The following is a 25306-nucleotide window of genomic DNA, read 5'->3' as shown; positions in this document are numbered from 1 at the left end:
GAAATATATGCAAGATCTCAAGCTGACACAAACTTTTGAGGGTATAGCAGCTTCTTTTTACCATTCCAATTGGTTTGCTTTAGTCGCCCTGTATGATTACCTTTGTCAGGAGAGAGACAGGAGAAATGTCTCCTTGTTAATAATTCTCATCAACCTCTCTGTGGCTTTTGATAACATCAACCATAGTATCCTTCTGGAGAGGCTGTCTGAGTTAGGGCTGGGTGACACACCTTTGTGGTCATTTCAGAGGGTGATGCCTGGAGAGTACTCTTCAGCCCCATGGAACCTTCATTGTGGGGCTCCTCAGGGGTCCCCTATGTTGTTTAACATGTACATAAAGCGACTGAGTAGGGCAATCTAAAGATTTGGAGTACATTGTCAACAATATGCCAATGACACACAGCTCTACTTCTCCTTTACATCTATGGGGATGGCAGGGGATGTGCTGGACCATTGCCTCAGCAATGCACTGAATAAGAGTCAACAAACTGAAGTTAAATCCAGATACTTTTTTGTGTACTTCAAATAGATAAAACTTTTGATGAGTTCTACAGTGGTACCTCAGGTTAAGTACTTAATTTGTTCCGGAGGTCCGTACTTAACCTGAAACTGTGCTTAACCTGAAGCACCACTTTAGCTAATGGGGCCTCCTGCTGCTGCAACGCCGCCGGAGCACGATTTCTGTTCTCATCCTGAAGCAAAGTTCTTAACCTGAAGCACTATTTCTGGGTTAGCGGAGTGTGTAACCTGAAGCGTATGTAACCTGAAGCATATGTAACCTGAGGTACCACTGTATAGCCAGGTCTGCTGTTACAAATGGCATACTCACATTAAGTAAGGCAATAGGTACTAGTATCAAAACTGTTGACCCTTCCAGTAATCATATTAACCATTTCTCTGTTCTAATGAATAACGGTTCTGCCATAGTGGATAAGCAGGGACAGTAACCTTTTTAACCCAATTACTCTCCCTTGAAAGAATGAAGATGAAATGGGTGGGAAAGTAGGCAGATTGTAGTACATAAAACAAAGTGTTCTGAACTCTCAATGCTATAAATTTAGAATTTCAACCCCTGGCCTGTTTATACCCAATTTTTAAAACTTCCGTTTGTCAGAAGGGCATAAAACTGGGAAGAGCAGGATACGTAATTATTTAAATATAAATCAAAAAGGGTCTATTTTGTTTCATCATCTTGTGGGAGGCTCAAAGCAGAAGCACTAATTTATTACTATAATTTCATCTTTCGGACTTGGAAACCCCTATGTTCCAAAATAACATTGGTTGAGTACATTAATGTTTTCCTGAGAGCTGAAGCTGTATATCCCCAAACTTTCAGTTAGTAAGGGGGAGAGTGGGAGTCTTCTCAGTTACCTGTTTACAGCTAAGCAGTCTCAACAGGATATAGTTTATATGCTACAGTTTAACTTTTGATCTCTCAAGGTGACTGACAACATGCCACAAAAGCAGGAAATAGCATCCAATGTCCTTCCCACAGTGCTGTTGGTGTCAGGTGACCCTGTTGAAGGTTGGGAAGCCAGACTGAAGCAGGTCCCCCATGCTGTTTTCGCCTCCTTCCTCTTTTCATTCTTGCCCAAACATAGTTGGGCTTGGTTAAAAAAAAAAAAATCCACCCTTTGCTACCATGTGGTGCGCCATTTTGATAATATAGCACTCTGTAGTGTGAAGCAATCTGGTGGAGCCAAAGGACCTGTCAGGGGACTGCCATCAGAACAGGGGAGGGAGGCAGGGGAATGCAGAGAGCCTCCAAGGCTTCTGATGAGCAGCTCCTTGTCCAGCGGTGGGGAAAGCCACACCTCCAGTGGAGTAGAGAGGGAAGGGGCCAGCCCAGTGAGGAGAGGGCTTGAAGATGCTGTGGAGAGCCCAAGTGCCTCACCTAGCCCGGCTGGCCAGGAGGCAGACACGCAACTTCCATTGCCCAGCTTGTGCAGAGGGGTGAAACGCAATGAGGGGAGGTGGAGATTTGGGGTGTCTAAGTTCTTATGTTGGGGGAGAAGCCAGAAGGCGCCACTCCCAGATTCTGCAAGCGACTAAGAAAGACATGAACTTTGTGTTTCTGCACTGTAAATAGTTTGCACCAATAAAACCTGTAAAAGACAGGTTGGAGTCCTGCCTGGTTACTCACGAGCAACCACCACAAACATCTGACAGCACCCTACTAAGAAATCATTAACAATATCTGAAGAGTATATGATAGTTATTTGAAAACAGTTTAGGAAGCAAAATATTTGCTGTGAAGATTATATATTTGTGAGCTGCGGGGATAAACGATCTCTGGTAGGGGTGACTTATAGGCCGAGAAATCATTCCCAAATTAGATCATTTCTACAGCAGGAATTTAATAAAGGATATGTACAGGTGACCTCTAGAATATAATTCCAAGTTTCACTTTATGCTCCATAACGCCAGCATATAATCAAACAAAACACTTCTACTCTTCCCTCCCCCACCCCTTTATACATACTTTTCCATATTAGGGCCCTTTAGTTCTGCCAAGGCATTACTATTCTGCAATCAGCTGAAAGCATCATTATAACAGATTCAAATACAATCTCCCCAACCACTACAAATACCAAGTTGGTGGGCATTAACAACCTTGCATTCAGCCTTAAACCTAGAGCCTAGTTTACTCAGAAGGAAGGCCAGATAAACAACAGTGTAACTGGAGCAGTGTAACTGGAACTGAAGATCCACAAAGATCTTCTACTCCTTACATTCAAAGCCCTCCATGGCCTTGCATATCCTTCCATTTCTCTGCTTTTGTATCTCAATACAACCTTACTTGTGATCTCCTCCTGTTTCTAAACCCTCAAAAGTGCCTTCTCCATGGGACAGGCAAACGTCCTGTGGCTTGCTTGTGTGACGCGAGCATGCCCGGCAGTGTGTGTGCCTGGCCGCCGCAGAACTTTGAGGGCCCCAGCTCCTTGACTGAAAATTTCAGGGGGGACTGGCCCCCCCGGAACTCACCCCCCCCACTTGGTGCTCCTGTCACAAAATGATCCTCCATGCAAAAATGTTTTACCTCATTGACCAGGGGGAGGGGGTATGGTGGTCTCTCAACCTGCAGTCTGAAGTGGTACAACCCAAATGCTGGTATACCACTTCAATGAAAACAAGTGAGAAATACATACTAACTACAGTGGTGCCCCACAAGACGAATGCCTCGCAAGACGGAAAACTCGCTAGACGAAAGAGTTTTCCGTTTTGGAGGTGCTTCGCAAAACGAATTTCCTATGGGCTTGCTTCGCAAGACGACAATGTCTTGCGAGTTCCTGCTGTTTTTTTCCCTTTCCCCCCCTTTTTCTAAGCTGCTAAGCAGCTTATCAGCTGATCCGATCAGCAGATAAGCCGCTAAAAGCCGCTAATAGCGCTAATCCGCTAATCCGTCAATGGGCTTGCTTCGCAAGACGAAAAAACCGCTAGATGAAGAGAATCACAGAACGGATTCTTTTCGTCTTACGAGGCACCACTGTATACGCATTGCTGATACATACTTTTCCTGCAAAACAGTTAAAGGCTGCTACTAAAGTGCCCTCTATTTTTGATGCCCAAGTGCCCAGAATACTATTGTTGATTCACTGTCTCTTGTGCATGGCTGCTTGAAGTGTTTGCCCACCATGGTTCACTTGCTTTAGATACTGTTCAAATATTTTGTTAGTGTTGCTTACTCTGCTGAACTTTGTTGTCTAAGCTACTGTTAAGTTTTACTCAACTTTCCTTCTCTTTTCTTCTGGGTTGTTTACCTGGTTTAGGTTGGGAGCAGGAATAGGCAGAAAGGCTGGCTACTTTTTGTTTTAAATGACATAAATAGTATAGAAAGAATTTGTCAGTTCTGTATAATCACTATATATGACAGCACTAATTAAGTTAGTGCCAAAGATAATAATTTTGAAGAATAAAAACATTATTTTCCCCCCTAACAAATATGTGGGGTGTCAGGGAACTGCCATCGGAGGGACAGGTGGTGGAAGGGCTCACGGAGGTTGGGAGAGACCCAGCAGCGGAAGCAGGAACCAGCAGGGGGAGAGGTGGGTCTCTGAGGGAAAGCGAGCAAGAGGGAGGGCTCAGGGACACGTCCAGCGAGAACAGTGGGGAGGTTTCTGGACCTCCCATAGGGAGACCCACTCCTCGCCGGAAACTGTCACGCCGTGAGTCCAGAAGACGTGTTTCCGTTAAGGAGCTTTTATGTTGGAAGCGATTCCGAAAGCAGCCACTGTCGGAATCTGCCAGTGACTAGAGGAGCCATGTCTGAGGGGCTCCGTCACAGACAGAGGTTTGTGGACTTGAACAAACTCTGAGGGGATACGATTTTACGCACAAGCAGCTCATCATCCCATCACATGGGGATTAGAGTTTCTTAAGAAGGATAGAAAGCACAGCTCTGCTTATAAGAGAATGGGAAAATTGTGAGAAAAGACAATGGAGTAGATCCATTGAAAGCAATATATTTAAGTACACTGATTTCAGTGGATTTACTGTAAGATGGATGGATCATCTTAGAGTCCAACTTTACTTAGAAGATGTGTCTTATTGCGTTCATTCAATGGTGCTAAAGAAAGAAATACTGTATACAGTTTGTGAATTTCCTAGACAAGTTGGGCAGGAATCAAATGGCTATAAAAGAACTGAATATTGCTTTCAGTTGATCTTTTTCCATTACTATGAGCTCTGACAAAGTATGCAAAATTCTACATACCTCATAAAAATGGGGCCCTTAAGGCATATTTTGATCATTTTTTCCCTGACATTACAACTACCTGTGCTAAGTAAGTAGATTTGTGCAGCATGATTTATTCTAATCATTTTAGGGGATGCAGAATCCCCATTTAACATTTCCATGCATAGCATTAAGAGTTGCAGATGTGACTATTCCAAGTGAGAAGTGAGGGGAGGGGATCAAACATCTGCTAATGTGGGGGTTCCAATGCAAGCACGCTGCCAGAATTCTTAGTACTATATTTGTTGCAGGAGGTAGAGAAAGGGATTTTGTTAGAATGGCAAATTAACAGATGGCACTCTAATCCTTAAACGATTACCAAATAAAGTAGTACAGGGCATATGAACTAGATAAGGTGATAGAAAAACATCACTACAAGCACCATTCAGTGCTGTGTGGCTGTTAAAATATGCTTAAGAAGATCAGGGTTAGAAAGAGTCCTCCCATTCACAATCACCATACGATTTTTTTCAACTGGACATGTGTGCAGTAGATATTTCTTTACTAATGCACACACACCCCTTTAAATATATACATCCCTAGAAAGTGTGCAACGAACATTACAATGTATTTCACAGTGGGCAAAAGGAGGGGTTAATATTTTGGCGGAGGGATATTCTCACAAAAATATACAACTTTCCCCTTTCTGAGAAGAAAGCGGATTCCTGCAGAAGACTCTCCTTGGACTGGTCACTAGAAAGCCACCCAGGGAAGTCTGTCTGACCGCTTTCCTCTCTCCCTTTCCCAGTAAGGTCCCCACTTTCAACAGAGGAAAGTTTTCTAAATAATCCATGATGTCACAAAAGCATTTGCAAATATTTAAAAAATATTATTTTTGCTCCCATTCAAATACTAAATGGAAAATATTCTAGTCAATTACAGGTAACTCAGACAGGTCTGTTTGCTTCCAGGAAGCTTTGCACAAGAATGCTGTTGTGCAAACCTCAATATTAAAAAAGAAAGACAACTTCATTTATAATATGCAAGTGCACTATCAGTTTTAGCTGCTGGTTTGAAGAGCAAAACCACATTTGCCGACTTCTACTTTTACTTTTAATGATGGATCAATATGATGAATACTGAGGTTTTGTGCAAGAATTGTCTTGTGCAAAACCTCCATATTAGAACAAAACAAAAGCTTGATTTAAGTTTTTCAAACATACACCCAGCATTCAGCAACTGGAAATAGGTGCGCTTGTAAAAATAAGCATTGTCACAGCTGGGTACTACGTGGACCTGCTGATTTGTTAGTTTTTAATTTGTCAGTAAATCCCATAACTTTTTCTCTATTTGCCACTATTTGTGTCAGTTCCTCAGACTCATTGGGTAAGTTAGCTTAAACACAGGGATCTGTACGGTATTTTCTGCAGGGAGGACAGCTGCAAGGGATTCATCTTCTCTACAATTTCATTTTCTTCCTTTAGCACATCTTTGACTCCCTTGACCACTTCCCTAGCTGGTTTGTTGTTGTTTTTTGCTCCTAATGTATTTAAGTAATTTTTATTACTATTGCTCTTAACATTAAGTTTAAACATACTGACATTAAAAAGCTTCATGGGATTTTAACCTTGGCTTCCTGCACAGCTAAATCTAACACTAGCCATAGCAACTCGGTGAATATCTAAAAAACAAACTCTGAAAACAGAGCATAGCATTCTCAAGTATCAAGAAAGTGCTTGTTTTCCCCAATGCCATTTTCATTCTTCACCCTCAGTCCTCTTTTAACTCATTTTTCCAGGCTACTTTGTACTTCTCTTTGCTATGGCAGTCTGCATGATTGAGTCTATAAACCCACGGTTGGGCATCAAGACATCATGCTTGAGCACAGCAGCTTGTAACATTCGGAATGTTAGTTTTTAGTTTTTTGCCAAGGATGAACTTTTCATGAACTAAAAGTTTAATCAGGATGGAATTGAACTGAACCACTTCCTCTTTTAAAAACGAGCTTTTTAAACATCACAAGAATCTAGAATTTGGCTCAACAGCCTAGTGGCAGCCAGTGCAGTTCTTTCAAGATCAGTGTTCTATGATCCGCACTAAGCACCGAGTCAGAGCATTCTGTAGTAGCTGCAGCTTCTCAACAGTCTTCAAGGCAGCCACCCACAGAGCACATTACAGCAAGCCGGCTGTGAGGTCAGCAGTGCATGGATCACTGTGGCAAGGCTACTCCTCTCCAGGAACAGCTGGAGATGCTGCTCCTTGCCACTTAAACCACTTGCTCTTCCAACGTCAGCACTGAATTAAGGAGCACCCACAGGGGAATGGAAACCTATCAAAAAACAAGCCCATTTACCTAATTATTAAACTCAAATTCCACCTACCTATGTGCAGCCATCTTGTCTCATCTTCTCAATCCAGCCAATTAGTCTCCTAGTAGTTTCATAGTATATGTGACAAGATGGAGCCCTGTAGGACCCTACAGTGCAAATGCCATGGGGCCAAGTGGAAACCTTCCTTCTGGAACAGGCCCTGTTAGCAGGAGTGGAACCAATTTCCAACCACAAAGAAGATTCAGCAGGATTCCATAGTACCATAGCTGACAGTACTGAAAGACACTGAGAAATACTGTGAAGAAAAAGCAATGGATTTGCACTCTCCCTGTCCTCTTGAAAAAGGTCATACATCCAGCAGCCCAAGTCTGTTTCTGTTCCAAACCCAGGCCTGAATACACACTGGAACAGGACCACATGCCATCTACTCATAAACATGTCGGCATATACAAAGTATACAGTCCGCCCCCCCCCCCCAATTAAGATGTCCCACTAACAAGAAGTCAATGTTATCAGAATTTCTAATATCAGAAAGGTTCCTTCTACCACAGTATTCTAATAAAACTGATCAAGTTAATGTTCACTGTGTACTTTCTATATACTTCTAATATTCTCAGCACTGTTTCATCTATAAATAACATATGAATAAATCAGTAGAATAAGCAACTTTTGTTTCCAACACATGTGGTGTTGTACTAACAAACAAAAGATTTTCAGTGCCAGCCAGCCATGTTTAAACTTTGCTTAACTTACTTACCCTAAAATATTTCTGTTCCAAACTGTAGAAGACAGGGTTGATTATACTCAGACAAATCACCAAGTTTACTAGCTTTTATTTTCTTCTTGGTTTCCTTCCTAGCACTGTGCCAAGGTTATTTACCTTTTTTCTGAATTCCATCCACAACAGTAGAGCCCCTGGGATACAAAAGTGGAAGGGAGCCATCGACTTTAACCTGCTTAACCACAAAGTCATAAGGACTCAAAGATTTACACCTTTTCTCACTGAGCAAACACCCTGGTACACTATGTGACGGGTCATCATAACCTTTAATCACCATAAGCAAAGAGAAGTCTTGGTAATAGGCTTTGACCCAGAATTAATGAACCATACACCTGCTGGACCTTTTCGTTCTTCTGTTTGTTGCCAATTATGCATTTGACACTGCTGCCACACAAACTGAGTAGACAAGGAGCAGTCCTATCCACTATGCAATTCTGGATTGATCCAGTTCAGTGTCACCTTTCTATCTTCTGTTGTTCCATTTGTTACACACTGTAGTAAGTCAAATATTATTTTGCAAAATTAGTCTGGAGGTTTCAGGACTATACTTGAGTATACTGTATGTTAATCTTACTAGTATTAGTGCTTTTCATGTAATCACTTATGTGTATGAATAAGAGAAGGATGAGTGAATCTTTGGAAAGATGACTGTACAAGGTTGCCACAGTGAGAGAGAAAAAAGTTCCAGTGGCTTGTGGCTATACACAGGCCTTCATTTTAAGCAAAACATCAGATTTAAGGAAAACAATATTCTCTAGAAGAAGAAACTACATGTTCCAAGATAGCCCATTTGTCTTGGCCCTAAAGGCACTTTGATAAGGACAAAGATTATGACCGTTGAGTCACATGGCCAGAAAAGGGCTTGCAATTCTGAGACCTTGAAGCATTCAGATGGGGGGGCGGGTCTGAAAGATCATGCAAGCATATTGTAATTCCCATAACTTTCCAAGTCAGTCTTGAAACACAGAAAATTATGTGCCTTGTAATCAAATACTTAGCTGAGAGTATTAGAACTATGGAGTCTAGCCATCTTTGGGTAAAAACCTATGCCCAAGGAGCTTCCACCTCATCCTGTTCCACCCACACCACTGTGTTATTTAGCTGGTCACTTAGTTAGACACAGAAACCATAATTAGTAACTATACTCCATCACAGTGTGCATGAATGTGTTGTTTGACTGAGAAGTCTTTAATAAAGGAAGTGTTGTGTTCAACTATCATTTAATCAGAAAAAGAGCCACTGAAATCAATGACCATGATTAACTTAGCTCCAGTAATTTCCATGGGTCTATTCTGAGTAAAGTGAGTTGAATGCAACCCAAAATTAATAAAAGTTTTCAAAACTGGAGCCAGTGCCTTGGTGTCTGTGCACTCCTCCTCTAGTCCCAGGTTGCATTCATGACATATTCATGACATATTCCATACTGGGGCCCAGCTGTTATCTTGCCATTGCCATCCTATAAATGCCTTATCTTCACTGATGTCAACCCCTGAACCCTATTTGGCAGCATTTCCAGGACCAGCACCTGGGGCAACTGGCTCCTATCTCCAGAAAGAAACCTCCAGCAAGAAAGCCTATCCAGAAGTACCGATCACCTGTATTGTACCAGAGTACCTATGAACAGGCACACTCAAACAAAATGGTATTCACAGAATATGACTGCTCAGGACTTTTCCTTCCTTCTGCAGACTCAGAATTGGCATATAGGTCTGTTGTTAATGCCATGTGCCTATGGGAAAGGAGGGAAAATGAGAAAAGACAACCACTCTGCCCTTTGCAACTCAAACTGCTGAGCAACTCACAGTACGTACTACTTTTTATTTAGCCTTAACACAAAGTCATCTACTCTTTTAGTATACTTTATATTCTTTATTCTATTAGTGTGCATTATATTCTTTATACCCTAGCCCATAACATACACTTTGCTTTAGGTTCTTAAAAAATTAGAAATTTCCGAACAGTGACTGACTGAAAGCTTTGAAGTGGATGTGTATGTCATCACATAATTAATCCTATTATATTATGAGGATGTTTTAACAAAAGCCTTTCACTCATAATACTTGACTCATTGGATATTTTTTTTAAAAAAAATAGATAGAAGCATCATTCATAGTTTAAACCAAACCTACCTTATTGAAAACTTTAAATATAAAAGGAATTGAACATGGAGATGAAATGTAGTTTGGCATGTGTAAGGACTAGGGAATATGTCTTCATCTTGCTGCCACAGACAATAACTGAGAGCATCAGAACTGTCAGTAAGTGGTAGCAAAAGGTTAGTTGTCATGAATAGACAGGATTACTTTAATACTCAGGTCACATAATGCTTCACTGCTAGTTAAATGTATTTATAGATAAGCATTCAATACGTGTAATATGCATGGTTCAATTGTTATAATAGCCAGGCCAGCTTTGGATTGGATAGAATAAATATGTTCCAGAAGGCATTATTATTCTCAACAAAAGTGATGCAAACACTATATAAAATGATTAATTATACCGATGAGGCATAGCTTGTGATTACTAGGGCAATCCTATGCATTTTATTTATTTTTAAAGCCCCACTGTCTTCAATGGGTCTTACCTTCATCTGACTGTGCAGCCCAATGGGCACCTGTGGCCACAGGATAAGGCTGACGGAAGAGATACTGAAGTATCTGCTGGCATAGAAAATGAGTCTGTAGCTCATACTTTGTTTCCTTTTAACAAATGTTCTCAATATTAAAGAAGTCAGTCAAGAAGAGGGAAGACCTTAAGGGAACTTGCAATAAAGATTTATACCGCAGCCATGTACTACAAAACTGCAGGGAACTCTACATTATACCATACAGCATGTGCAATACTGTTCTCTTAATATCACAGTTGGAGAGGTGTAGCCCCACAAATTCATGTACAGCAAAAGGCAACTACACAATCCATTGCTGTCACTAGAGTCCCAGGTGACCTCAGTGTGCCAATTATCAACTTCATGTTGTACACCAACTAAGATTGCACCTGGACAGGTATAGCCTTACTACAGTGGTCAATGAATAGGTAGCCTTCTTGGCAATAGTACCCACCTTCTGGAATGCCCTCCCTCGGGTAATTCATGAGGTAAAATCAATAACAGTTTTCCTGGACATTGATTCTTATTTTTTATTTTGTTTCATACACTGCTCAGTGTGGTCTGCAATATATAGTTTTGTTCTGTTGTTTTTAATGAAATTTTTAATTATATGTTGTTATTTCCACTTCTATTGATTTTATGTTCTGCACATAGATATTTTTTATTATTTTGTATTACATTATATTAAGCAGTATAAGATTTTATGAATGAATAAATAAACAGAAGAGGGTAATTTCTCTGATAACTACTTACACATGCAAATCTAGCACAAAAGCAAATATGAAGTTGTCACAAGCACTGGCTCTACATGCAAGTCTGCTGCCCTGGGCTTTATGCTAACTTAAAGTGTCTGGTGCTGAACAAAACAAGGAAGGGCACCTATAGTTTTATCAAGGTTTTGAGAAGTCCAGGTCCCAAATATATTATGATAAAAAGTGGTGATCCATCTGTGGACATGCTACATATATTCTTAGGTCCAATATTTGTCAAAAGATTGCTTTGACTCTGGTCCTTGTGAAATATGTCCAGCCTTCCTAATTTATATTGATTATGTCAAACTGTGATTTCATTTGCATATGACATTTTCAAACACAGTACAGAATTGCAAACACAGTGCTACCTTGGTTTACAAACTTAATCCATTCTGGAAGTCCGTTCTTAAACCAAGGTGTGCTTTCCCATAGTGGCGGGGGACTCAATTTACAAATGAAACACACTCAACAGGAAGTGAAACATGTTCTTATTCCAAGGCAAAGTTCACAAACCAAAACACCTACTTCCGGGTTTGCAGCGTTCTTAATCCAAGTTGTTCATAAACTAAGCTGTTCTTAAACTCAGGTACCACTGTATTGGTCAAAATGCCCACATGCATTATAATAAACATTTTCATCTAACATCGTGGTTATACATTTTTTGGGGGGGCGGAGTGGCAAGAAATTGAAGTTGAGGAAGAAGAGGCTTCCTTACCCATTTGCAGCTCTCTCAAGTATTTATTTACTAAAGCTTCCCTTTACAATTACAAGAAGCCAGAACTGCATTGATCAAAACAAAGTAATTTCAAGTACAAATATGTGGAACTGGAATGAGTAGTTTTGCTATTTATCATTGCGCAAGGTAGACTGAACAGCCTGACATTTTGAGCCAAGTTCCAACCTGTATTTTCTCTAGTCATTAAAATCTAGTCAGACTTATTTGTTTAAATGTCCACAGAAAGCTGAGTGTGTAAGAAGTCGTCGTAGAGTCAATGAAGTGAAAGCTCTTTAATTACTGTAGCTAATTCTAAGCTTGATTTTCAGAAAAGGCATCTTATCACTGACAACACACCAGTTTAGGTTAGCAGAACTTACTCTTTGTGGACTCAGCTATACAGCTGCAAATAAAACGTTTTAAATGCGTTGTAAAGTGCAATATACAATTGTGACACCAGATGGCGAAAGTGAGCTATGCAAAATTCAATGAATTTTTCAAAATGTTCTTTAAATAATAATAATAAATAATAATATTAATATTGTGTTTTTTATGTGTGTGTAGATTCCGGATCCAGAACTGGCCTCCACAGTCACTTACAGACTCATTGTTAAAACAATGCTTATGGAAAACAATCTTACTTGGCTATGAGTGATCACCAAGGAAGAAGAAGATATTCCAAAATGTGGCCTCTGGTAATATCTGGTATAACAAAATTTAAAGTTGTCATATAAAATTGGCCTGTTATGCATGTAATGCTTATTGTTCTAGCTGAAACCAAAGGCCATGACAAACCATCCTAAATCCAAAATTAGCTGAAAATGAACTTGTGAGCATGTGGATACTCAAATGAAAAATTGCAGCCACTCTGCTCCTCCCTAAGTTCTCCTGCTGTCATAGTACCCAGAGTTAAGGCATGGTTCCACTTGGCATTCACTTACATCCAAACCTACACTCCTTGCTTGTTTCTCTCCAGCCAAACCATGAGCTGTAGCCAACATTTATTATTGACTCACCATTCGTGGTTTGTCTGGGGGACAACCTATCGACCGACTGTCACCTACCAATTCTTTTCTAATTTTAATAAAAGGACATTATTTGCAAATCACCCTGGGGGGGGGGATAGTTACAAATTGTAACTGAAATTGGAATGAAAAATACAAACACAGAAAAGAGACAGAAATCAAAACGACCAAATATTTAAATACAAGGATGTATTAAGTGAAATACATGGGATTAGTTTGCATTAACAAAGTGCCATATCAGATCTGAGGACATACACGTAAGCTTTATCTAGCAGGGAAGTAAATATTTAATGTGGGAGGCCAAAGTGAGACAGATAGCAGTGGGTTAGAGGACTGGACTGCCCCACTCCAGTACTAGTAAGCAAAAATGCTTGCAGTGACAGAACAGTCATACGAGCACCACATAAAATTCCACCCTGTATCCCGAAGTCTAGCTTTTCCTTAGAGGAAAGATAGTGAGAGAGAGTGAGTTCTATTTACCCCCACTAAATAGATAGAGATATAGATATACAGATATAGATAAATATTTAGTGGGGCAAATAGAACTCTACATAAAAACAAAATGCAGCCATATCCACAGAATTATGTAAAGGCATTTCAGTTCTGGTCATCTTATTTGCAACCCGTTGCCAAAGAAACACCAATCATAGAATTTGCCCCCCCCCCCCCCAGTATGGCTGGACTCAGAGTTTAATCCAAAATATTGATAAAACACTTTTATACCTAGCAGCAAGAGAATACCCCCAGAAACTACCACCTCAATAATATAATGTTCTTTTTCTCCTTTTACTTGCAATAAAAAAAATTTTCAAGCAGCCCAAATTATATTTATATATTCTATTTATATGGACACACACCACCTGCTCTATCTCCTATGCAATTCCTCAGATACTTCTTTCAATAGAATGATTGGCCTCAGCTTTTAGAGCAGAGTGGGAAAGAGCGTAATAGTTGTTAAACTAGGGCTATTGCTCTGCCATTAACCCAGTTGCAAAGACAGTATGACACGCTTACACAAACAGGATTCCCTAGTTGGTGGTGCAACAAAAGGGGCTAAGCAAAATTTTGAAATCTTAACTGAACACCACCCATTAGCAATAGGAATGGGTTTTAATGCAGGCAAGTAGCTTTGAGATAATTACATGTCTCCTAGAGGGGTGGGGTGGACTGAGACGAGATGCTAAAAACATCATTATTCAGGGGAAAGCGGTGAAAAAACTGTTCAGATCTTATTTTAATATGCTGAACAAACAGTTATTGAAACAAAGTTATGTTGCACTATATACTTATCGTTACAGGGTGTTTTCCCGGTACAGAAGCCTTTCCATATTCACAGTAGTGGTAATTATGTGTTAAGGCTGCTGCTGTGGGAAGGTCTTGTATCAGGCTCCATGCATTCCATACCACCCACCCATGGTAAACTGTCAGTGTAAATGGTTCTGGGATTGGTGTTGGCCAGTTCTGTCCACCCAGACAGAAATAGTAAGTTACACCCACGCTTTCATCATGAGAAACAAAATGCAAAACCCTCTTTTTCATTTATAGAAGGAAGAAAGAAAGAAATCCTACAGAAAGGAATGTGAAGACAAGTGGCCATACATTCACACTTAATTTATGCTGGATGTGATATCACCACGAGTCCTGATCCAGCACCGATATGAAATATCGTATTCTACATGCAAAGGCAGCCGGGGCAGGGAGTGCTTTTAATATCACCAATATAGATGTAAAATTGCTTTTAAACAAACCGATATCATCTTAAATAAGACTCTACATGTGCAGTTGCCTCATGCAGGCATTTCCACAGCCACTGGTGGCAAATGGATTTTGGTAACAGAAACAACATCACAGAAGGAGAAAACACTAGGAGGTAGGTAATTGTTTTGCCGCTCGTCGCTAATTTTATCAAAGGCAATAACCAACAGGTGCTTATGTCACATATGGAGATGCTGGGAATAAATATATAAAGAGACATAAGCAGATGTTTGACATGAATGTTAAATGTGACACTGGCCACACAGTGGGACATAATTGAAAAACACAAAAAGACGGTGTTGTAAGACTGAAAATAGGTAAAAGTTTAAAAAAAAAAGTGCACAGGAGATTTTTGCACATGTGGCATATCTTGCCACTTTGCTGCTGACAAAACCATGGTGTGGTACTATAATGCCTGTGCTTCTAATCACAATATGCTACATGTACCCCCAGCAGCAGCAGAAGCAGAGCCCCAGTAGTCAGACCAACTACAAAGTAGGTAAAATTTTTGCTACCATCTTCCTGCTTTGCCTTGCTATTGCTCCCCCCCTGAAGGGAGAAGACAGATGCTGGACCATCCCGAGAGGACATCGCCAGACCCACCCACCACCGATTTATAACAGCTGGTCTGATACCAGACTTTTGGGTGGGGTGGTTAAAAGGGGGGAAATAGTTGTTTATCTGCTAACTAGTGGGTGAGAGTATTCTTTGTTTATTATTCGAGTATTGTTAATGTTGTTTGTTATTACTGATATGGTGAGTGTTCCCCCCCCCCCCGATAAATATTACATTAGACGATATGACTCCCACTGTTCTCCTTCCCTTATGATATTGTGTGTGTGTGTGTGTGTGTGTGTGTGTGTGTGTGTGTGTGTGTGTGTTTTGATGTAAGTAACTTGAAGACCTTTGGGGGATAAGCTATAATCATTTAATAAAATGATAATGATGATGATGATGATGATGACGACAATAAAGGTGCCAAGTAATATGGCAAGTAATATAGCATTCAACAACAGCAGAAAGATTTCCACAACTATGTGCCTTTTTGCAGAGCCAGAGAACGCTGCACATCCAATAGCATGACTAAACCTTTCAACTTGTCCCCAAGGGCATATTTTCAAATGTGCAGAGTTCTTAAAAACATATATACTTCCTCATATATACTTCCTCATAAATGGATATTAAAACATTTAAAGCATAAAGTTCTAAGGTTTTTTAATCTAGCATTCTGTAAAACAAACTCTTCAGTTAAATGAAATCCTACACATCCTCCTTCTCCTTCCCTATGTTATGCCTTAATGACCAAAATATAGCACACACACAAATCTAGCAGCAGTTTCCGAAACTTTGGATTTAGGAAGCAGGAAATGGATGATTTATTCCACAACTGTGAAGCAGCCACAGATAATGCTCCTTCACACACTCCTGCAGTAGCAGGACATGGGGCATGGGGCAAGAACTGAAGCAGGCATGCTATGCTTTGAGAGGCACCATAGTTCAGTTGAGCACATATTTTCAATGCAGAACGTAGCAGGTTAAAAATTCCTAGCACCTGCTGTTTAAAAAGAGCAGTTATCAAGCAGATGGGAAAGACTTCTGAAATTCTTGCAAGCAGAATCAAGGCAGGAAAAAAACCACAACAAGCATCTAGATCCTGCTTGCACCTCCAAGCCTTCTCCCAACTTCTACACGTCACAGGGAAGAAAAACTCCACCCATTCTCTCTTGCATGTAGTGGTGGGATTGATAGACACTGGGAGTTTAATTTACCACCAGGGACTGGGGAGTTTGTAGTTCAACCCCACTGTGCCCAAGGGAAAATGATGGGGTCATTATCACTTGCCCGAAGGAGAGTTACCATCTTCTTTGGAGTCCTTCACTGGGACTATGATGTCACAGTAATAGTTTTATTTATACACATTGCCCTCAGATACATTGTGCTCAAACAACAGACAATTTAGATACAGTCATGATAGATAAAAATGAAAACACACTACAATAAAGTTGCCTAACCTGTGACCATACCCAGGGGGATACGAAGTGGGGTGCAGGGGGTGCGGTTCGCCCTGGGTGTCACCCTGATGGGGGTGACAAAATGGTGGCCGGCACTCGTCACCGCGGGGCCTGCAGCATGCACGAGCCATGCATCTTGGCACCTGCAAGCTCCACGCTGTCCGGCCGCTGTCTCCCCCGCCCCCCCAGCTGTATGGTGGCTGAGGCCCCACTGCGCACCCATCCCTGTAGGGACGGGGTGGGTGGCACCTATAGGGACAGGGCACACCGTGGCACCCATAGGGATGGCACGGGACATGCTGCATCCATAGGGATGGGTCGCACCGAGGCACCCATAGGGATGGGATGCTGCATGCCCGTTTGTCCCTGTGAGCACCGCGCCCCCCTTCCCCTATGGGTGGTTTGCGCCGCACCAGATGCCTGAGAGCCTTCCTCCACCGCTGACCATACTAGATCTTTCCAGTTTACAACTTCCATCATCCATGCTGGCTGGGCTGATGGGAATTGGAGTCCAACTTTATTTGTAGTGTAACAAGTTTGGTATCCTTGCACGATAACATTGACAGTTCAGCTATTGCAACTCAAAATAAAGGAACTTGAATTTAAGCAATATCTAAAGCAACACTCGGATTTCTACAAAATATTCCTGTTCTTCTGGTCTTTACATGCAATCCTATCTAATGACAGGTTGGGGATTCCTCTAATTGTAATAAATAATATGCCTTGCCATTTTAAAGCATTTATAATGCATAATGCATCAAAATGGGCAATGCCCTTCACATACAGTATTTTTGTGTAATCTTTACAACTACTTTGGAAGACCATTTTTTTCTGAAAACTATGTTAGAAACGAAGACAGGAGTGCCTGGCGTGCTTTGGTCCATGGGGTCACGAAGAGTCGGACACGACTAAACAACAACAACAACAACAACATGTTAGAAACGAAAAGAAACATGGCATGGAGAACTGAGCATCCTCAAACTGATGGTAGGAATCTGATTGACTTGTGCCAGGCAAATGCTCTGTGGTGAAACCCTCCTTGCCAGATCCTGGTGTAACCAGGGCTTTTTGAGTGCTGGAACTCAGTTCCGGCACCTCTCAGGTGGGCGCCATTGCCATTATGAGAGAACAAGGGAAACGTTCACGATGAGTTCTGGCACCTCTTTTTTTTAGAAAAATAGCACTAACTGTAACTAGCAGCAAGTAGCCAGCAGCAGTGCTGCAATCAGTGAAACTGGAGAGGCCATTTTTAATCTCCTACAATGCTCCTGAGGTAGCGTCACTTCTTGACACTGTGGGCAGTTTAGAACGGTGGCTTCAAGCCACTCAGCATGAGGGGCCCATAGCAAACCACTGTTGTAGCAGCAGTCCAAGGATACAATAGGCCAATGTCTGGCCTAACTCTTGGATAGAAGATATTCGGGTAATTTGGGTTCATAAATTTTAATGGCTGCAGAAATCGGTTGAATTTGAAATGTAATCTCTCGAGTTGCATCGTCATAACTATCTGACTACATTCAAAGGATGGGGACAGAGAAAAATTATACACAAACTGTTCCTTTACTCAGATTTATATGCATTCTCACTCTTTTGAAATAGTTTCAATGTTAAGTACTTCTTTAAATATATCTCATACAAATATTGCAAACGTAGCATTCTGTGCAGCATGAAAAACTTAGGCTGTAACACTTCAGCCACTTATCTGGGAGTAAACCTCAGTGAGATCAATGTGGCTTATGTCTGAGTAGAGATGTATAGGTTTGCACTATTATTTCACCTTCAAATAACAAAGAGCCTGTACAGTGGTACCTTGGGTTAAGAACTTAATTCGTTCCAGAGGTCGGTTCTTAACCTGAAACTGTTCTTAACCTGAAGCACCACTTTAGCTAATGGGGGCCTCCCCCTGCCGCCATGCCACGATTTCTGTTCTCATCCTGAAGCAAAGTTCTTAACCTGAGGTACTATTTCTGGGTTAGGGGAGTCTAACCTGAAGCGTCTGTAACCCGAGGTACCACTGTCTTTCTTCTTCATAGCGAGCATATGGACACGACACCAAATTCACTTCAAGTTATGTTTGACAGAAGATTAAATTCTCATTTCACTGAAGGATGCTATGAACATCATTCACTTCAGTACAAATACCCAAAGCACAAGGGCAATAAGTGTTAGTCCCGATAACAAAATCCTGGTTTTAAAAAAGATCAGCCCCTAACTTGTGCCTCAAGGTATAACGAACTAGGATTACACTTTGTCACAAGTCTTTTGCCAAAAATCTTCTAATCTTTTTTGTAGATTGGGGGAAGAGCACTCCCTGTGAGCCTTCAGGTGTTGCTGGGCTCCACCTATCTGCTCCAGTCAGCATGGCCAATGATCAGGAATAATGGGAGTTCTACTGCAACATCTGGGGATCCACAGATTGGCTGCCCTTGCTGTAGAGCAACTAGCACAGCTCTTACGCATATAGTAACAAGGGCTAGCCTGAAACCCATTAAAAAACATCACTACAACAGATATAAAAAGTACAAAGCAGTGGACACTAGATACTTTTTTGAAAATCAAAGTACCCAATCAAAACTCTTGAGTAGGGAGGTTGGACTAAATGACCCTCAGGGTCCCTTCCAACTCTACAGTTTTATGAACTCTGTCAATTTTGGAACTCTCACTTTCTCATTTTAACACTCTTAAATTCAGTTCTCCACATTTTCACAACAAATTGAGATTTTTTATTTTTAAAATAATCATGAAAATTCATCAGCATTTCAGTGCAGATTTCTCCTAATATACACATTTTGTATGCAGTTTTGAGTAAGATATACATTTTCTGCAATCAATGTTCCCTAATTTAATGCATTTTTGTAGGTTATTTTCTCCCTGCATATGTATTTTGTATGTATTACTTGGCTGGGGAAACCACATCACAAAATTCAGAGATGTGTGAATTTCAAAGTATGGCATTGTTTCAGTTCTCACATTCTTTGGAAATTGAGAATCTACCTACAGATTTGGCAGGCTCACCTTAAATGTGAACTATTGATTTTTCCTCCCATCCCTACTCCTGAGTAAGCTTGGCAGTCATGGGAAAAGAGGACAGAGTCTCTCAATTACTAAAGAACTGGAAGTAGGGTGTAGGAATAAATGGGGAGTTCTCAAACATCACGGTAGTATGCAAGAAGTGGTGTCATCCAAGGATCATTTTGAGAACTGTGCCTTTTAACTTGTTCATAGATGAGCAGAAGTTAGGGAGATGTTGACCCAGAGTGCAACGGCTGTGAAAAAAGGTGAATTCAGTGCTAGAGATAATTAGCAAAGGGATTAAAAATAAAACTGGCAGCATTATAATGCCATTGTACAGATCTACAGCCTGACTACACTTGGAATGCTAAGCTCAGTTCTGATCACCACATATAAAAAGAGATATACTGCTGGAAAAGGTGCAGAAGGCAATCATTTTAACAAGGGGGTGGAGGAAAAGGTTACAACGTTTAGGGGTTTTTAGTTTGTGCGGGGGTGAAATCTGATGGAGGGCAAGCACATGATAAGAACCGAGTAAGATTGTGCATTGGTACGAAGAAAGTGGATGGAGAGAAGTTTTTTTCTCTCACTCACTGATAATTCGAGAAACTGGGATCATCCAGTGAAGCTGAATGAGTGAAGATTCAGGACAGGCAAAACAAAGTACTTCTTCACACAGTGCATAGTTAAACTCTGGAATTCACTGTCACAAGAAGTAGCAATGTCCATCAACTTGGACAGCTTTAACAGGGAATGAAACAAATTCATGTATGATAAGACTCTTAATTGGCTACTATTTGTGATGAGTATATTATGTCCGATGTAAGAGGCAAGTTTGCCTCAGAATATCAGTTGCTGCAGTTCACAAGGAGCAGAGTACCGCTCTGTTCACGTCCTGCTTGTGTGCTTCCCACAGGCATCTGGTTGGCCACTGTAAGAACAGGATACTGGACTATATTGTCCTTTGGTCTGATTCAGTATGACTCTTCTGCTCCTGTGACCCTGTGAAGGTTGCATGGTAGGATTGAGAAGGGATACATATTATGCAGCTGGTGTGGAGATTTCTCCAAGTACAGCCAATGAGCTAGTTTGAATTATACATAGGGGAGGAGAATGCTATGATATAAGACATCAAGATGCAAACCATCAATGTTGTATGATCCAAAGTAATTCCATATCAAAAATGTAATTTAATATGTTATTGAAATTATAATTTGCATGTTGATGATTGTGAAAAAAGTTGTTTCCCAGTCTTTATAAAAAGTATTTCTGAATTAGTGACAAAGTTTGATACTGGTCATATGAACAGCAACCAGAAACAAGACTTCAACATTTACTTAGAATAAAAGGAATGAGGAACACTTAACTTGTTTTGCACCATTAACATCAGGAAAAAAATGAAATGTTTATTGGCCTGGCTGGGGAAACCTAGCCAGATGAGTGGGGGTATAAATAATAAAATTATTATTAATAATAATAAAACAAATGCAAATACAGGCATTCAGCATGCACACACACAACCCACCTTGTTTGTTTTTACCTTCCTACATTTGGGTTTCTTGTTACACAATCTCATCAGAAGTTCTTCCTAACCTCATCAATTCAAAGATATTGGAATTAGCATGGAGTAGCAAACCAATATCCAATGAAAGGTTACTGTATTATTCTCAATAATACTGTATGTAGTCTGCCATACATTCTGCTTCTTCGGTACACTTCCTATACTATGAGATGTTCATCCAAGTCACAAAAAAGAAAAATGTAGAAAACCGACATAGAATCCAACTCTCCTAAAGACCACAGATATATATCATGTGATTTAAAAGAAGAAACATAACTTAGCTCTTTAAAACAGTGTCACAGCTAAACAATTTTTTTTTAATCTCTCAGAATTCAAGTACTTTGTGCTAACATGGATGTAAAGCTATCCTGGCTGGACAAAACATGGGAGAATGAGTCCTTTTCCTCCCATTTCTATATTGGTTTATTACTATAACCTTCAGGCAGAAAGGAACATTTCCCATGATCATATTGACATGCAAATGAAGGTGAAAGAGAAAAACAAGCCAGTTTTCAAAGAGAGAACAACATAAGATCAGAGATTCTAAAGCAATGAGCCCCATCTCTCCATTTGGTAATTCATCTTATCCTAATTAGCTTTGAGTGGTGGGAGAAAACACAGTAGAGGTAGAAAAGCTGCTTAGGGCATATGAAAATTCAGAAGCATCACTGACACTAGGATTTACCACCAAGAGTGGCTAGTATATTAAAGCACTTAAGACCTCCCCCACCCCAAAGACACACAGCTGTCCATAAGTGCAGATAGCACCTCAAACTCAGTTCTATTCCAAGCCATTTTAAACAAATCAAACACTGTGTCTGATTAAATATCCAGATGCAAACAAAATCACTGTTCAGTCACTTTGATGTTTCAAGCCAATGGTCATTGCGAAGTGCCACTTTGGATCTCAAGCAATGCTATGTAAAAACACACTAAAATTCAGCATTAGCTTCTACAGGGTGCAGCAGCCAATCTCTTTATTTAAAACACACACACACACACACACACACACAATTTTTGCTAAGTTCTGTTGTGTCTGAGACTTCAATATCCTTCAGTAGTTCTTTTTATAGGAAGCATTTAAGATGAGATCAAAGTAATTTCTGCCTACATTAATATTTGGATGAATAAACAACCTACCACGGCAACATGCATATCCCTGTAAGCATCAACTTACTTGGGTTCTTGTGCTGTAGATTTATGTGCTTAGATCTAAATCCAGCAAATACATGTGTTTCAAAATACATTACCCAGTGGCTTGAAAAAGATGTTTGCAGCAGACACCACAATTTGCATAACCTACTCTGCTCACAAAATTCTGTTTAAATCTGTGAGGAATACGCTCACTTAGGATGGAGAGAGTCTGCTAACAGGAAACAGAGTTGATTTAAATCATATTTGTCCAGTAACTATTAAAAGGTGAAGACAAACACTATAAGTTTGGGAGGGTGCAGGTGGCAGACAAAAAGACAAATCTATCAATATCAGACATGCTTTGCATATCATATTTAACAACACTGTCTACCTTACTGGGTTGTTGTAAGGATTCCAACCAAGTCATGTATGTGAAGCATATAAATATGAGCTACTTAATATTTAAAGTATGCTTACATTTCATAATTAAAAAGTCTTCAGATGTGCAACTCTTACAGCGACCCTGAAAGGCAGCATTATCAACATCTTCATATGAGGTTGAGAAAGAATGGCTTGCCGAACAACACCTAGTGACTTCATGGCAGAGGAAAGCTGTAACTGAGGACTTCCCTATTCATAGCTCAGTCTCTTACACACCGGGCTATCCAGCTTGCCATTTAAATTTATACTCCTTATAGTACCAATCTTAAGAGGCATATAATTGAATTAAGTCCACAAACAAATCAATTTTGCTTCAGATTGATCACATACGCAGTAAACAGAGAACCACCTCTGTTCCCCAGATGCTTCCGTAATCACTAGAGATTGCACATAGAGAGATGAAAGAAACTGCTCAGGTAAGACACCTTTGTTTGCACAAATGTGCCACGCAGGTTAACTAATCCCCGAAACGCATCCACGCCAAGTGGACTTGAATGGGAGTTTGGAACATAAGATTTAGAGAATCATAGACTTCTACTGCAGATTAAGTTGCCCCTTGCCACCATTCCAGCTGCTTGTCAGTCATAACTGGAAGGACTGGGAAGGGGGATCATAGCATCAGAGGTATGGCTGAATCCAGCCACCACCCACACAAGGTTTTTCCAATGCTTATGAAAGAAGTGGAGGATTCTAATCAGTATTAGCAATAGCAAGTCTACAACTCAGAAGTGATGGTTCTAGACTATTTTACACAGGGGTGCATTAATCGCACAGAGAGCTGGAAACATGCATAGACATTGAGGGCAAACACATAAGGAAATGAAATGTTGCTTCTGCCAAAATATGAATAGCTTTGCTTTCGAAGCCAATGAGCCCTTGGTAGGAAAGGCAATCTAGACAGATACGCTTGAACTCCAGCAGAGTCTCTGGAACAAAGCCCTGAGATTGCTCCAACTAGAAGAAGTGGCTCTTCAAGATCTCAGCCAGAAGCCTGACACCGGCCTAAAGAGGACAACTTTCAGCAACACACCCTCCCGGCTCCGCAAAAAAGGGAGCACACCGAAGAAGCCGACGCATTTTCCACACAAACCGCCACTTTCCCCAAGCTCCCTTCCCTGAGGAAATTGCAATCCCTCCAAATTGGAAATATATTGGGCTACGTCGAACACACACACACAGGAGATGCCTCTCGATGGACTTCTGACTCTGTCCGAGGGCTCCCTCGGTAGTTCAGATGTCAAGAGAAAAGGCGAAGAATCCATGTGGACGGGGTGGGGTGAGAAGCGGGAAAGGGGCTTATTAGGGGGCGGGGGGGGGGAGAGAGAAACGTCCACAGAAGGCAGCTCTAGCCGCGTCCGCCTCACGCGAGGACCCTCTTTTCCGACAGGGCATGGAAAGGGCGACTCCCTCTCGCGCCTCCGTCTCGACTCCGTGGCCGCCGCCGCCGCCGCCTCTGGCACGGTCGCTCTCGCTCGCCCCGAGTGACTCTTGCCAGAAACTTTGGCAGCCGAAGACGAGCGCGAGAAGGCGGGCGCGGCGAGCGCCCCGCGGCTCCCCGAGAAAGACTCTGAGGGAAACTCTTACCTGGCTGACGCGGGACGCGCCGCGCGCTGGCTGGCTGACTCGCTCGCAGGTGAAGCGACGCTCCCCACAGAAGCGGCGGAGTCCAGGCAGGCAGGCACTATATCCCCCTTCGGCCAGGCGGCGCCAACGACGAGGCGCTCCTTCTCGGCTTGCACCTGTGCGCCAGGCGAGGCAAATGCTCCCTGGCGCCTTCTCCGTCTCCCTGTTCCTCTTTCTCCCGAGCGGCGGCGAGCTAGAAACCCCGCCGCTCCTCCTTCCTTCCTCCTCCTCCTCTCGCCTTCCCCCCGACTCTCTCCCAGTCACGTCTCCACACAGCCCCGGCAGCCGTAGGGCGACTCCCGCCTTCGCGCTCTGCCTAGTGCCGGAATGTCCGACCCGCCGCCGGAGCAGCATCCACCTAGCGCTCCCCCGCCCCCTCCACTCGCACGCCAAGAGCGGGCAGCTCCCGAGCGCGCCACTCATTGGTCCTCCCGCCGCTGACCTCACCGCAGCCGCTCACGCCCACCTAGTGGATTTCCTAGGCAGCCTTTATTATAGGGGCGCCCGCCTACCAGCCCGCCCGCCCGCGCTGCCCAGCGAAGCCCGGGCAGCGGGGCTCTCGGCACCAAACTAGGCGCGCTCTTGCGCCGCTCGGGTCCATCCATTGATTGCACCACAAAAGTACAGTAGCCTCTTGGCCTCCTGGCCAGTGTCCTGTTTTGGGGCGGGGCACGGATGAGATGCACGGCGGTAGAAATCTATTAAAAGAGATTAAAGGGAGACAGCTGGAAGCTAATCACCATCGCAAACAGTTGGGAGCTAGGAGGGAGGGGAGATAATTACAGCAGACACTGTAGGCTGGAAGGAGGTGACTGAAGAGGCTTGCGATGTGAGCTAGACAAAGTCATATTTCTCATAGACCTGCTAGCTTTGTCGCCAGTCACT

At 41.9% G+C, this 25306-nt stretch overlaps 1 protein-coding gene across 3 annotated transcripts in view; it reads right to left on the bottom strand.

Annotated features, from left to right (window-relative positions):
• Positions 1–24833, bottom strand: part of CHRM3 (cholinergic receptor muscarinic 3) — a 229645-nt gene extending 204812 nt beyond the window's left edge. For 2 of the 3 annotated variants that reach the window (XM_083496890.1, XM_083496891.1), the window contains exon 1: positions 24383–24804. The gene's annotated coding sequence lies outside the window, so the exon portion shown is untranslated. Of the gene's footprint in view, positions 1–24382 lie in introns of all 3 variants that reach the window. The other variant, XM_083496888.1, reaches the window with a different exon arrangement.
• Positions 24834–25306: the final 473 nt, after the last annotated feature.

This window comes from Podarcis liolepis (assembly GCF_965112155.1).
Source record: "Podarcis liolepis genome assembly, chromosome: 3".
Lineage (NCBI taxonomy): Eukaryota > Metazoa > Chordata > Lepidosauria > Squamata > Lacertidae > Podarcis > Podarcis liolepis.
The sequence above is the reverse complement of the archived record's forward strand: the minus strand, read 5'-3'. Positions and strand labels throughout refer to the sequence as shown.